This window comes from Macrotis lagotis, chromosome X (assembly GCF_037893015.1).
Source record: "Macrotis lagotis isolate mMagLag1 chromosome X, bilby.v1.9.chrom.fasta, whole genome shotgun sequence".
NCBI lineage: Eukaryota > Metazoa > Chordata > Mammalia > Peramelemorphia > Peramelidae > Macrotis > Macrotis lagotis.
In genome coordinates, this window is record NC_133666.1 from 692613608 (window position 1) to 692626466 (window position 12859).

General features: G+C 46.6%; 1 protein-coding gene across 2 annotated transcripts in view; it reads left to right on the forward strand.

The window, feature by feature from the left end:
* The first annotated feature begins 513 nt into the window (after positions 1-513).
* The window catches only part of RNF185 (ring finger protein 185), a 30790-nt gene continuing 18444 nt past the window's right edge, over positions 514-12859 (forward strand). Inside the window, exon 1 of one of the 2 annotated variants that reach the window (XM_074206396.1) lies at positions 514-633. The gene's annotated coding sequence lies outside the window, so the exon portion shown is untranslated. Of the gene's footprint in view, positions 634-1475; positions 12256-12859 lie in introns of those variants that run through there. The other variant, XM_074206397.1, reaches the window with a different exon arrangement.

Sequence of the window (12859 nt, forward strand, 5' to 3'; positions counted from 1 at the left end):
TCAGCCTCTGTTTTAGGACCCTCAACTGCAAAATGGTGATATTGTGGAGGTCAAACTGCTGCTACCTGAGACAGAGAGTGGCCGTGCCCCAAGGAAGAGAGGGCAGAGAGCAGAAGAGAACCGGAAGTGTATTTCCTAGGCGGGTTGCCCAAGGGCGGGGTAGTCCTGGAAGAGTGGTCCCGCACCTGGTGCTCCCACCTGTCAGCCCAGGTGCTGAGGCCCCGCCCACCCGCCAGCCCCGGAGCTGAGGCCCCGCCCACCTTGGACTTCCCCGGGGCCAAGGCCCTTCAGGCTGGGCCAATCCCCGCTGAGGCCCCTCCCAACTCGGCCATTTCCGGCTCTGAGGCCCCGCCCATCCCTGCCGCTCTAGTATTAAGCCCCGCCCCCAGCGGTTCCCGCTTCCGCACCCTCCGCGCCTCGCCGGCAGGCGGAACCTCCGTGGTCTAGCCAGAGGTGTCCCCGCCCACAGTGCCCGCCGTTCCCTTCCGGCGCGGACCGGAAGGGCCTTCGCGTAGGCCCCATCCCCCGCGTCAGGTGACGGAATCCCGCGGAGGAGGCTCCGGAGCCGCCGCAGCCGGAGCCTGACTGACGTGACGGGCGGTGGAAGGAGCGAGCGAGCGAGCGCGCGCTGAGGTACCTCGGCGGCCCGTGGCCCGCGGCGCTCCGGGGCCGCCTGCCACTCGCTGAGGGTGCGGGCCTGCTCTTGGAGTGGGGGGAGGGAGGGAGCGGGCCAGGACCTCCTCTCCGGGTCCTGGTGCGGCTGCGCAAGCGCCGTGGCCGGGAAGGGAAGGTGGGGGTCTGACGCCTCGAGACGATGCTTCAACCCGCTACTGGGCATGCGCCGTAAAAGGCTTAGGGGGCCTCGCTCTTCGTGGACTCTGGCCCCCGTGACACACCCCCTAAAACTTCCAGTGCGCAGGCGTACTGAGAGGAGAGGCGGTGGCCAGGAAGTCTTAACCCGAGATTGCGCATGCGCCCGAGGTCAGGGACGCTCGCTGCCGGGCTAGCTACGTGCGTTCTTGAACGCGTTGAGCTCCGCTTGCGCATGCGCTCTGCTAATTCGGGTAAGCGCCTGAGACTATAACTTCTCGAACGCGGTGACCTCTGTCTGCGCATGCGCCGTTTGAAGCTGTTGACAGCTTCTGACCTGAGCTATCTCCCTCCCCGGTGATGCCGGGTCACCTTGCCGAGGCCACCTGCTCTCTCCTGGCCCTGGGGCTGGGCCAGCCCAGAGTGGGCTGCAGCAGGGAACCTGGGGACCCCAACCCCTTCCAGCCTTGCTTTGCTCATCTTTACAACAGGCATGAAAATGCTGCCAGGGAGCACGTGTGTGTCCGTAGACCACCCACTGACGAAGCCCAGAGGCTGAGCCCCTTGAGCCCCCCGGCACTCGCCTTCTACCGGCCTTGAGCTTCAGGAGCCTGGCACCGTGGAGTGGGGGCAGGAGAAGGGGAGCAGCTGGGCAGAGAGGGGGCCCGGGGATCCAGGGACAGCCCCCTGGGCTGGTTGGATGAGACACAGCTGGAGGAAAGGGCAGTTGGGGGCCTCCCAGGAGCTGGTGGTGTGTCAACCCCCACCCCCACCCCCCCTTGCCACTAAGGCCCTGCAGGAGAGCCCAGGCCCATTCAAACCCAGAATGCAAAACCCAGTTTATCGGAACCCAAGTCTCCAAACTTGCCCATTGCTTTCGAGGGCATCTCCATGCTTCTCTCCCAGCTTTGCCACTTCAGAATCATCCCTTGGATTGAGTACGGCGTGCTCAGTCTGATCCCAGGCATCTCTTGTTGGTCTTCTTCTACCGCCCTGGTTTACTTGGTGGAGCAGCTAGATGGCCCAGTGAATAGAGCACTGGCCCTGGAGTCAAGAGGACCCACATTCAAATGGGGCCTCAGACATGTAATACTTAACTATGCAATCTTGGGCAAGAGACCTCACCCTGATTGCCTCACATCCAGTACCGGCTCCAGTCATCCTGATTCCTCTCTGATCACTGGACCCAGATGGTCCCAAAGTGAAAATGAGGCCCCAGACTTAGCACACCCTCCCCCTCATTCAACTGACTTCACTTACTTGTCCTGGCGTCACCTCCCTGATGTCATGGTCTTCTTCAAGAATGAAGGAGAAACAGCAATAGTTTACTTATATTTTGTCTTCTTTGATGGACTGTGTGCTACAAAGAGCAAGGATTATTTTGTTGTTTGTCTCTTTGGCCCATTTAAATTAAATTTTTCCTTAAGAAAATTGAGCAGTGAAGGCTTTTGAACATAGGAGTAGTCTTGTCTCACCAGGTCATCTGAGAGCTGTGGGAATGATAGATTAGAGTGAAGACGCAAAGGTTGTCATTGTACAAATGAGACACAGTGACCCCTTTATTCAGTTCTTTTTACAGAGAAGGCATGCTCAGCATCAAGATGCAAAGATTTTTTTTTTAATGGTAAGGGAAAAGATTCACCAAGTAGGTCTAGAAGGATGTGTCATGTTCAGAAGAAGGTTGCAGGAAATGTCATTATGCAGTAAGAACATATGGAAATGTGATAATTTCTAAGTGGGTGATGGTAGGATATCTCAGGAAAATGAAGTATATTCAGGGGTTTCATATCCCTGGGAGATCAATATGACAGTCAGCCATAATGCTATCCTTGATTTTGTTATAGTCAGAATTCTGGGTTTTTGTGTGTAATATAAATGTTATATTTATATATAAGGTAGTAATACATTCTATTAATGAACAAAAAAAGAAAAAAAGAGTATATGGAAAGGAATCCAGAAACCAGAGGGGGCTGGGGAAGATGAACAGATAAAAGCAAAATTAATCCATCCTCACAGCCTTGAAGGATAAAACTTGAAGAGGACAAAGAAAAAGGTCTCTCTAACAAACTATAGAGCCACAGCATTTGAAACAAAAGCAATAATAATAATAATATAGAATAACTAACTTTGTGCTAAGCACTTTACAATCATTCTCATTTGATCCTTATAACCACTCTGGGAGGAAGGACCTCTTATTCTCCTTATCTTATAAACTGAGGCAAATCAGGTTAAATGACTTGCCCAGAATCACTCAGCTAGCTACCCCTCTTCCCATTTTAGACTCTGAATATCAGAATCCTTAAGGAAACAGATACAGAGCAAAGAGTAACAGACAGGAAGCTAGATCAGACAGACCCAAAGAAGGTCCATCCACACCAAGACTTTGAAGGATCCTTCTCAGCATATTTGAAAGCTGGGAGGACCCCGAATACTTAGGGAAAATCAGATACTATTACTACCCTCCCCCAAGATGAAAAGATTATCAATCACTGACCACGCGTCGGTAGCTTATGTTTGCAGAAATCTTCCTGAGAATAATCTATACATAACACATACTAAGGGTTTCCATGATATAACTGTGAAGAGGAAAAAGTAGCCATTTGCATAGAATGTTCTGGAGTAGATATAGTCTTTACAGTTACATGGTTGATTAAAAAAATCAAAGAAAGGGGGCAGCTAGGTGATGCAGTGGATAGAGCACCTTGGGCAAGTCACTTTAAACCCATTGCCTTAAATAAAAAAAAGTTATTTAAAAAGTCAAAGAATACAGGGTTTCTTTGTAGTTACTGTGTGGACTCTGAAAAAATATCAGGAGAATAACCATGAAGGTGTATCCTAGCATAGATTAAAATCATAGCTGATTCCCTGAAAGATCTAACAGTAGAAATATCTTTATTCAATCCTCCACTTACACTATTCAGTGTAGCATGAAACTCAGAAGTGTGCGTTAGCCATTGTCAGCACAGAGTTCAGATGGAAGAAGACCCAGGTGTCCACATGTTTTTGTTTGTGAGGGACACTGTGGTTTTTCCACCAAACCTCAGCCCATTACAGAGCCTCTTTAAGCCACCCAAACCATTCAACCTCACCATCTACACTGGAAAGACAAAGTGGAAGGTCTGTTGTTCGGACAGCTCTGTTCAGTTGAGTGAACAACCTATAGGGCTGATGCTACTGCTCTTGGCTATATGCAGCCCACTGACATGTGGTTCATGATGGAAAAGGATGATGAGAGTAGGTGGGATTAAGTTTGGGAAATTTTACAGTGTTTCCTGCGATCCCAAACATCTCCCTGAAGCAAAATCACGTCCTTCTACCAAGAATAGTGATGCTCTATGTCTGTGACTCATGATATCCCATAGTTTGCAGGGAATTCAAATTGTAGTTCACCCAAAGGGCAGTGAAAGATCACATGGTGAGTGTAAACAGGCTGTGCAGCATATTACTAGTGAAGAATTATTCATAAAAAGTGACCTGGGGCAGCTAGGTGGCACAGTGGATAGAGTACCAGCCCTGGAGTCAGGAGGACCTGAGTTCAAATCTAGCCTTAGACAATAATTACCTAGCTGTGTGACCTTGGGCAAGTCACTTAACCCCACTGCCTTGCAAAAAAAAGTGGCATAAAAAGTATCCCAAGGAAGAGGAGGGAGACTGGTCAATCCTATGACCAAGGCCTGCCTGCTCCATTGATACTCCTTCCTAAGATCTGTCAGCAAGCATTAAGAACCTACCAAAAGCCAGGACACTAGACTCTTTTGGAGGATCAAATAAAACAAAAAGAGGATAGTATCTGCCCTCAAGGAGCTCACTGTCTAATGAGGAAGGAAACTAGTGAGAGGGAAGGGGCCTATTGCAAGGGAAGGACAGGGAAGTCCAAAGGACATGGGGGGGGGGGGAGTGAAGAGCTGCTGGCCTGGGCCCCCTCCTTAAATGGAGACTTTGGAAGGACTCTTTGCTGAAGGTTAGAGGGGACTCAGGATACTGATGGGTGAGTTCCAAGGCTGATGGAATTTTGGATGATGATGAGGGTGGTGGGTGGATGGCTACCATAAGAACTGGGCGAGAGCTGCAAGGGATTAGAAGGGTGCAGTCTGCACCCTTAGAGGGAAGTGTGAGGATGAGATGATAGTTCTATCAGGATGTCACCATCCACTCATACTTTAAACATCACCTGATAGGAAATAAGCCAGGGGAGGGAGTGGTTCAGAGCACTAATTTGGAACAAGGTCAGCCCTCCATTTTAGATTTTTTGAGTAGAGGAAGGGAGGCTAGCCAGGCATAATGAGATGCATTCAGGGTTGGGGAGGGAATATTTTTACCCCTTTCTCCTCTCTGCACTCCAGCCGAAGTTACTTGCAACCTAGATAGATCCCTGAACCTCATCATTGGGCCCATAACCCCCAAAAACTGCTGCCTGCCCTTTTGCTGCATCCTGAAGAGCCCTGGGTCGTCGTGTTGTTTCCTTTTAGTAGACTGAACTTCTTACAAGCAGAGGCTAAATTAGTTTTTATTTTTATCCAGAGGACTTTGAACACAGAAGAGCTCATAAAGATTTGTCATTTGTTTATTCCATGGACCAAAGTTCTGTAAAGGAAATTATCCTAGAAAGGATGGCAGACTGTCAAGCATGAAATTCTGAAGGTTAAAAGCAAATCTGCAGAGTTATAAAAGGAGAAGTTTTTTTTTAAGAGAAGTCAATTTGGAAACTCCTCTAGACAGTCAGAGAGCTTTGGTGAGTTCACATCATCAGCCCAAATAAGGACTGAGCCCCTGTCAGTGATGAGAATACAAATGGGGCCAAAGCCCCAGGAAGGGCAAACATCAAGGGGAGAAATTAAGAAACCATGAGTTTGACTTCCATTTAAAATATACATGAAAGGGATCATCAGAGAATAGCTAGAAAAAGCAGTTGTGACCACAAAGGACCAGCAGGGCACTGGCAAGAACAGGCCATGCCAGACTAATCCAGGATCCTTTTCTGGCAAGGTAATTAGCCTAAAAGACACCCCAGAATAATGGAGGGAAACCTCGGTTTTAGCAAAATCTCTCATGTTATTGGGGAAAAGAGGGAGAGCTGCAAGTTGAATGGTAATATAGTGAGGTAAATTTCAACCTGGTTAATTGGTCAGATCCTGAAGGAGTTTTAAGCATTTAACCTCAGCCTTTGACCTCTTTTCTTGGCCTATAATTTTACATTAATCAAGTCCAAGATGACAGTTTGATTAACATTGGAGAAGGATTCCCATGCTGCACAAAACTGTTGGACGGATTTGGATAGAGCCAGATCTTATTGTCTGTCCTCCATGAATATTAAGACACTTTGCTTTGTGTCCTCTCGAATTTGAACATCTCCATTACCTTTAGAGTTGGCAAGAACTGTTGCCTTGTTGTCTAACCATTCTTTCTGACTTTATTGTATTGGTATCATAGTTTGAAGGAGAGACTTCTATTTTCACACCTGGCTCAAGATCTCACTCGATGGAGGCATTGGAGCCAGCCACTTTTTCTTCTTCAGGCTTAAGTTTAGCTGCTAAAGGACCAATCCCATTCTAAGGTCCTAGTCGACTCTGAAATTCATGGAGGTCTCAAAGTGTTTTGATTGCTTCATTCAGCAAGCATTTATTTGTGTTGATCTATACCTTTCAGCTATGCTTGAAAATGCTACTGTCTCCTGCTGAAAAATGCTTCTAGTATTCAATTTTTGAAACATTCAGCAGTCTTCAACTAGTCATCCTGCTTATGAATCTGCCCTGTCGATAATTCATTTTCATTCACCATTCAGTTAACATTTATTAGGCATTGAAAACTATCATTGCATGTAATTGGAAAAAATGAAACATTCAGAGATGAAAGAAAAAACATTTATTAAGCACCTGCTGTGTGTGTAAAATATTCTGCTAAGTATTGGAGAAGATACAAAAGCTTAGCCAGGACTTGACTTCCTTTGTCATTCAACTCCTGGTTTTTCTTTGAAGGACGAGAAGGCACAAACACAGATATATGAAAAGCTTGGTAGAGAAAATACCAGTCAGAAAGAAACTCAGGGGAACAATGGTTCTGATAATTGTGCCCTTCACTGATTTCACAGCATTGCCTCCTGCCAAGGATTATCACCTGAGATTCTCAAAATAGAAAATGTTATTGTCATATGGTTGCCTGCCCAACCACAGCACATCTTTGCGTTTGCCAACATTTTAAAAAATTGCGAAATGTCTGTTAATTATCCATATGCTAGGTGGGTTGGCCTCAGGTTAGTGGTTGAGAAATTCACATTTTAAAAATAATTGTTTAGAGGCAGCCCTTTGAAGAAACAGATTGTCAGATTTCAAGGATTTTCATTAGTGGTTTTGCTCCTCTTACCAGCCCAGATTTTGACTGTCTTTACATCCTTTCAAGTAGTTTCAGAAATTGCTGTGACCCCAATCTCTCTTAATCGCCATGGCATAGAATCCTACAGCCCAGGTGCCACCTCCTGGAGACCCCACCTGTTCTCTCCCAGATGTTAAGTGAGGAAACCGCCCTGCCCACTCTACCCTGCCTCTCAAATTGTTTTGTATTTTCTCTGTTGTATATACTGATCTGTGTGTAAGTTGTTTTCCCTCCTGGAGAATGTAAACACATAGAGAGCATAAATGTTTTCTTTGTCTTTGTTTAATCCAGTGCCTGGTTCTGTGACTGATCCATAAAGAAAGGAAAGGAAGGGTCTGAGCGCTTATATAACCTTATTCCGTGATAAGTGCTTACAAAGATTATCTCACAATTGACAGCAACCCTTTGAGATAGGTCTCATTATTATCCCCATTTTACAGTTGAGGAAACTGAGGCAAGTAGGGAAAGTGACTTACTCAGGTTCACACACAGAGTAAATATAGTAAAAATGCTTATCAAATTGAAAATTCATCACCAGCAGACTGATCTTAGCATGTCTGAAAAACCTTTCCAACAATGAAAGCTGTCCAAAAATGGGAATGGGACTGCCTTGGGAGGTGCTGGTTTCTATCTGTTTGGAAATCTTCAAGTCAGATTAGATCATTTCTTTGCTTTTTTTTTTAGCCCTTTAGAAGGAAGAATGAGTGTATAGTTTGGAGACTGGGAAAAGTATGGGAGAGGGGCTGGAGTGACAAGTGGTAGATCTAAGTCTTATGATGGAAATAATTGTGTAGTATCTGAGGGAGAGGCTACAGGGAGGGGCCAGATGAGAGGAATGCCACTGTAATAGAAAGACCTCTTTGAGGATGATTTGTCTTCCTTCAAGGACAAGAATCTTAGCCAGTCTTAAGCCACTGTTGAGGATGTTATGGTAGATTTTTTTTTATGCAATTTGGACAGGATGGTTATTGAAGGCCCTTCAAGTCTCATGGTTCTGGGAGTCTCTGGCCTTGGATGGCAGACATAGAGTGCAGCTCTCCATTTACCAGAGTCTGCAGCCTAATGGCAAGACTTTCAGAGCCCAGGTTTGCCTTCTCTGTGTTGACTCATCAGAGGAAGGGTGCACTAGAGGTTTCATGATATTGCTCTGCTCATATGTGCATGTGCTCATATATACAGGAAGCAAAACTCCCATTTGGTCTTTGGTCATTTTATTGACTACGTTTCAAAAGGATTCAGCATTTTGGATGGTACCGCTGACATGATAAGAAATGTGAAGAAAGGAAATGGGTTAGAAAGGTGACCTCACTGTAATTCCCAACTGCTGTCTTGACAGTTTCTACAGGGCACTGTCCTCACATCCATCCATCCTACTTTTTGTGTCATAGGGTCTTGAAAAAATCTAATCAAAAAAGACAAATCGAAAATTGAAAAAGGGGAAGGGGAAAACTTCCTGTGCTCATGCACTGAACTACATACATGTGGGAAGTGATTGCAGCTCAGGAGAATGAATGGCAGGAAAGATTTCCTGATATTCCCAGGAGAAAAATCAAGAAAGGAACAGTAATAACATCTGTGGCCTCAGGTTTCCCTACAAAAAATGCCCAATGTGTAGATTACAAGCTAGATGAACAAGAGACCCTAATGTTAGGAAAAGAATTTGACACTATCACTTTTATTTGTTAAGATGAGATGTGTGACTGCATGAACAGGAAAAGAACCAGTGAGGAGGGATGGACAGACCACAGTTAGCTTACTAGCTATTCAAAACAGCAGCTAATAATTTCCTGATTTTACTTAGTTTCATCTTTCAGAAAGAATTAGAACTGACAGGGGAAATTCTTCCCTGGATCTGGTTCTCAGCAGAAAGGCCCTGATGTTAAAGGATGAAGATGATCAGAATTTCTTCCAGATGTCTTTTTATAAGCTGGGTGTGTCCCTTCACTTTTTAGAACATCCAAGTCTTTGCAATGGTCATTCCCACCATGTGACCTCTACTTGTCAGATCTCTCTCTATATATATATCCCCAGATTTCTTCGCATTTATTTTTCATTTACTTATCTCTGCATTCATGTTGTCTTTCTTCCAAAAGGATGCAGACTCCTTATGTGTCCTTGTGTCCCTCACACCTAGAACAGTACCTGGAGAGACCATAGGAGGCACATACTGAAGGCTGATTGAATTGCCTTGAATGTTGGTAGGAAGAGATCATTCTAGCTCAGAATCTGATAAAGAAGGTAAAAGAAGACAGGCTTAATCTGAAATGCATCCTGGATATGGGGAAGCTTCAGAGAAAGAATTCTATTAGTTCAGGATGGATAGGAAATTGTCCAGAATGAAATTCTGAAGACACAGAGGGAAACAATGGAGGAAAAGGAGGCGTTATCCAAAGAGGCCAATGGGGCTGGGTGAGGAATTCCCCCACCAGCCTAGACATAAAAAGGTGTGTAAGGAAGGTGGCTAGAGGGCCAGATCCAGGTGAAGCACAAGGTCATATCAAGAGCCAGAAGAGCTAGGCCTGGGAAGGATGGTTTCCAAAAGTGATACTGGAGGAATAGTGACTCAGAGAAAGGGGGAAGGGCTGCTGGGAACTGAGATCAGAGACAAGACCTGTGCTGGACAGGGAAATACCCAGGTAGGGACGAGGGAGAGAATTCAGGAGCTGAGGAGGAGGAGGAGGAGCATAGGTGAACCACCTATGGAAGCCCTGGGAAGCCTCACAGGTGCCACCACTGCGCCATCCTTAGTGATCTTGGCACAAGAATGGAGCCCTGGAGAAGGAAAGCGATTGTCTCAATTTCCAGAAAGGGGAATCGAGTGAAGTCCACCAGCCATTGTCCGGGGAGTGTGAAGTCACTTCCGAACACAGTTGTAGACAATTAAGGGAAGTGAACGTCAAGAAAAGGCAGGTGGGCTTGGAGGGAGCCAGCCCAGCTTCATCCAGAAGTTGACCTTCCAGGCTTCTTCACTTCCGTTTGTGCTAGGCTTTCCCAACTGGTCTAGCTGGGGAGCATTGGAGGTGGAGCTTGCCTCAATTGCAGCAAAGCACACATTTCTCTCATGCTGTCCTTATGGACAAGAGGAGAGACACAGTTGGGGTCCTGAACTGTGAGAGCGCCGGCTCCAGCCAAAACTGCCAGGGATGGTTGGCCTAGTGGGTACAATATTTTTATCAGTGAGCTGGGTAAAGGTGTAGATACTGTGGATCCAGTAGATAAAAGCTTAGATGGTGCAGGCTTAGCCACTTCTAGAGGACCCAGAGTGAGGGAGATCACTAGTTCCCTAGAGGGGCTCCGAGTCAGGATCCAAAAAGATCTTAGGAGGCCCTACCGGAGATGGAATCTAGAAGAATAAAGGCAAAGCCCTAAACTGGGGGCTCCCACAATCAACTCACAAGTTCAAGGTTAAGGAGGCACAGCAAGAAAAGGGTCATCTGGGAAATATCTTGGGGGTTAGTGAACTACAAAGCTATATGAATCAGTGGAGGATATGATACGGCAGCTGAGGAAGGTGTCTAGACCTGTTGGAGGTGATAATCTCTGATGTCCTGGTTGACTGTGTCTGTTCTTCCTTCCTTCATTCCTCCCTTTCTTCCTTCTCCCCCCACTTCGCTCCCTTCCTTGCTCCTTCCTTCCTCATTTTAGGATGGATAAATTGAGGGATATTGAGAGGAGAGCAGCCCGGACAGCTAGGGCACCAAGCTCATGTTTGAAAGGATTGACTGAAGGAACTTAGGCTATTAAGTTTGGAAAGGTGAGGATTAGGGTGAGAGGGCAGGGTGTGCCAGATGTTCCAGGAAGGGTAGTCATATACTCTGCTGTGCCCCAGAGGGCAGACCCAGGAACCATGGGAGGAGGAGCAGAGGTGTCTTGGACCTGGAGGTCAGGACAGACTTCCCAGCCATTCAACTTGTTCCAAAATGGGATGGGGTGGGGGTGGGGGGAGTTATTTGAGAATTCTCTCCCCCCCCCAAAGGTCCAACCATCAGTTGGAGAGTGATTCATGTTTGGTTTGACCTGCAGAAGGCAGCCTCCAAGCTCCTTTCCAATTCTATAATATAGAAATGGATGAGCTAGATACATAGGGATCATTGAGACCAATCTTCACACTTTACAAAGGAGGAAACTGAGGACTTGTCACTTCTGTGGCAAACTGGTGTGGGAAGGCCAAATCAGGAGGGTCAGCTTCTAGCCTCTCTTCTACCATTTATTGGTTGGGGGACTTGGTACTTGCCAACCTCTTTCTCAGGCTACATTTTCCATATTTGTGAGATGGGGAGTTGTTCTAGATTAGTGATCTACAAGGTAGGAGCCATAACAGGGCCCAGAGGGTGGGGCTTGACCCCAGCTTTTGAGAGTGGAAAGATAGGTTCCAACCCACCTTCCCTGAAAGATCAGATCTCAGGGCTTCTTGCTAATCTAGCTACACTTGCCCTCCAGCTATTGTAGCCCAGAACATCCCCACTGCTCCCAGACCTACCTCTGAGATAGGAGCCACCTTCTTCCTGATGGCCCTTAGAGCCCTTATAACCTCACCCTGATTGAAATAGGTGCATTCAACCCATCTTCCCTTCTTTTCACTCCCATGCCCCAAATACTTACCAAGAAAAAAAATTACTGACAATACCATCAGACCTTTAGGAGGCCACCAACCTGATGATCTCTGGGGTCCCAGAGGCTGCCTCTGGGACCCTTCCAGCATCACATTCTGCTCTCCTTGAAAATTCCAGAACTGCCATGTGATAATGCAGTTCTCACCAGGCCTAAAGAATGTTCACAGAGTCATCAAATGTCAGCCCTGGAAGGAAACTTAGAAAGCAGCTAGTCCAGCCCCCTTCTTTTACAAGCAAGGAAACTGAGGCCTGGCAGATAATGTAACCCCCCCCCAAAAAAAAAGAAAAATTAAGTTTGGTTCCAACTGAGTTGAAGAACTTTATCTGTTTTCCTTGTGAGGTGTATAGAAGAATGACCGCTTGGCTGGCCTTGAACCAGGAATACTTGGGCCCTAGTCCTGCCTCAGACACATATTAGCCATGTGACCACTGAAGGGAAGCCACTTGACTCTCAGTCCCTCAGGTAATGCTAAGATCCCAGGTTACAGTGTAGAGGAAGGTCCCATCCTGGACATTGCTCTCACTGAGGAAGTCCTGACTTGGGACAGAAACTAGAGTCCCTGGAAATGCTGGGATGGGAACGTAGCTGCTTATTGGTCCAGCTTTCTCTAGAGGCATTATTTGAAGTAAACCCTGGCGTTTATGCTATTTCTTGCTTTTTTAATTTATTTATTTGAAGGTGCTGGGTAAATCTATAATCTGTGCTAAGGTGACTATTTTTTAATTTACATAACCTCAGAACCTCAACAGTCACCGGAACTCTGCCCCTTTCCCATACTCCTGGCGATGGGGCCACTTGCCCTGACACCTCCCTTCTCCTGACTAATACAGGACTTTCTGAAAACAATTAGTATCTGATCAAGAAGAAAAAACCAGATAGTTAGCATCTCATGATGGGAAGAGGCCCAGAGAGGGGGGTTCTCACCTCCTTGGCAGGTCCTTTCTATCCTTGGCTTCCCCCCTTATTCTCTCACCCCTCCTCTCTCTCTCTCTCTCTCTCTCTCTCTCTCTCTCTCTCTCTCTCTCCCCTCCTCCCCCTCCCCCCTTCTTTCCCTGGATAAAGGTCA